Source organism: Miniopterus natalensis, chromosome 13, assembly GCF_054644295.1.
Source record: "Miniopterus natalensis isolate mMinNat1 chromosome 13, mMinNat1.hap1, whole genome shotgun sequence".
In the NCBI taxonomy this organism is placed as follows: domain Eukaryota; kingdom Metazoa; phylum Chordata; class Mammalia; order Chiroptera; family Miniopteridae; genus Miniopterus; species Miniopterus natalensis.
This window is the reverse complement of record NC_142093.1, coordinates 14443887-14446542: the sequence shown is the minus strand read 5'-3', so window position 1 is coordinate 14446542 and position 2656 is coordinate 14443887.

Genomic DNA, 2656 nt, shown 5'->3' with positions numbered 1-2656 from the left:
CCTAGAGCGGAAGGGGTGGAGCGTCAGAGGCCGATTGGCTGCAAGCAACGCGGGGACGCAAGTGCGTGCCCTGGCTTCCGGTTTCCGCCCCACCTTCTCGGCGGCCCTGGTGTTCCATAGAGGCGAAGGAGCCGGCTAGAAGGACTCCGAGCCGGCCTTTCAAGCGGAGGGTGGTTAAGATCGGAGAAACAGGGGCCTCAATCACAGGTTGCATTTAGTTGTTCTGTTTAACCCCTTCAGCATGGAACGTTTTTACTTGATTTTCATGACCTTGCCACTTTTGAAAATCACATGCCAGTTATTTTGTAGCATGCTCCTGGAGTAAATTCAGGTTATGCATCTTGGACAGGAATGTTACTGAGGTGATACTGCATTTTTCTCGTTGAACTATTATGTGAAATTTGGCCCATTAATGATAATTTTCATCATTAGATTGAGGTGGCATCTGCCAGGTTTTTCCACTAAAAACTCCTTTCTAATATTTTGTGGAGATGTACTTTGAGACCATGCAAATATCTCATTCATCATCACACTTTCAATTTGTTCTTGTATTTAGGATTTATTTAGCCACATTGACTCCTGGTTTATTTTATGATGGCTTATAATCCATTACTATAATTACTTATTTTAATGTTCAAATTTGCCCAGTGGGAGCCACTCCAGTGACTCACTCTTGCCAGTCTTTTTTTTTTTAATCATCATCCAAGGATATTTTTTATTGCTTTTAGAGAGAGGAAGGGAGAGAGAGAAACATCGACTGGTTGCCTTGAGTCTGCACCCCGATCAGGGATCAAACCTTCAACCTAGGTATGTGCCCTGACCCGAACCAAACCCGACCCTTCAGTGCATGGGAAGATGCTCCAGCCAACTGAGCCACACCAGCCAAAGCCATCCTCGCGAGTCGTTGGGCACTTTCTTCTTTTTTGGCACAAGATATTCCAAGTTCATCATGTACAGGAGTGGACAAAAGCAGGCTTACAGTTGTTTGTATGGAAAATAATACAATAATTATTAAATAACACAAGGATAACCCGTTTCAGGTACAACTGTAAACCTCCTTTTGCTCACCACTGTATGTTCTCTGCCTCAACCCTGGAATTGGCCATTTCACCAAGGAACCCATGTTCCTTTAGTGGCTGTTATGGACTGAATTTTTGTGTTCCCCATAAAATTTATATGTTGAAGCCCTACATTCCAATGTGATTGTATTTGGACATGGGATCTTTGGGAGATAATCATGGTTAGATGAGGTCATGAGGATGAGTCCTTCATGATGGGATTAGTGCCCTTTATAAGACTCCAGAGAACTTGCTGCCTCTGCCAGGTGAGGACACAGCTACAAGGTGGCTGTTTGCAAGCCAGTGAGAGCTCTCACCAGAAACCAAATAGGCCAGCAACTTTATCTTGGATTTGCCCACCCTTCTGAAATGTGAAAATAAATGTTATTTAAGCCACTCAGTCTATGGTAGTTTTGTTAGAGAAGTCCAAGCAGACTAAGATATTTTTTTTTTAAATATCTTTATTGATTTCAGAGAGAGGAAAGGAGAGGGAGAGAGATAGATACAAACATCAATGATGAGTCATTGATCAAGCCCACAACCGGGCATGTGGCCTGACCGGGAATCGAACCCCGATGGCCTGGATCCTAGGTCAATATTCAACCTCTGAGCCATGCCCGGCCGGGCCAGACTAAGATTTTGATACCAAGAAGTGAGGTGCTGCTTTTAAAAACACCTAAAAATGTAGCAGCTGTAGCGACTACGACAGTGAAGAATTTGGAAGGCAAGACATGGGTGTTGTGTGTGTTTTGGAGGTTGTAACTGCTCCCAGGCCCCTTAATGGAGCAAACTAGGGAATATATGTATATGGATACATACACACATATGTACATTCACACACATCTACATTTCATCTATTTTTATATATCTTAAATCATGAATTCATACTCTTAAATCCAATCCCAACCCAACCTCACAGGTTTCATTTTAGGTTTTGCCCTTTTTCTATTCATAGCAACTTTCTCTGACAGTGAAAACAACCTTTCACAGCATCCAGGTTATAATAACCTGGATGCTGTGAAAGGTTGATTTTAAGCTGTCACAGTGAGCTTCCCGATTTTGCCCACAGTCCAGTCCTTAGTTCTAGGATGTCCTTCCTCCTAAGGTATTGCCCTTTTGGTTTCAATGGATATCCTGAAGTGTAAACTCCTCTTAGTGGAATTTGAATTTCAAACTCTATTACCCCAGCAGTGGCTACCTCCACTCAGTTCCTTAGACTTTGACTATTGCTTTCTGCTGGGTTCCTCTGAATTATCACATTGCACAGGTACAATTTGAAAGGAATTTGTAGGCAGATTTTGGCTTATATATTTGAAGCTCTCTCCTTTTTAAGATTTCCTTCCTAATTTCCAGCTGTCCTAGAAGACGCTAATGACCCCTCAGCTGAACAAGACGGTCACATTCTGCTTGAATTCTAAAGCTAGTGAATGTGGACCTCTCCTAGTATATTAGTTTGTGCAGTTGCTGCCTGTTTGATTACTCTATAGAGTCTTCTAATCATTTTTGTATTTTATTCTGAGTTTATAATTGCTGTTGGCAAGAGAGCCCAATACAAGCTACTCCTTCATTACCAGACTGCAACCTCTGAAATCTAACAG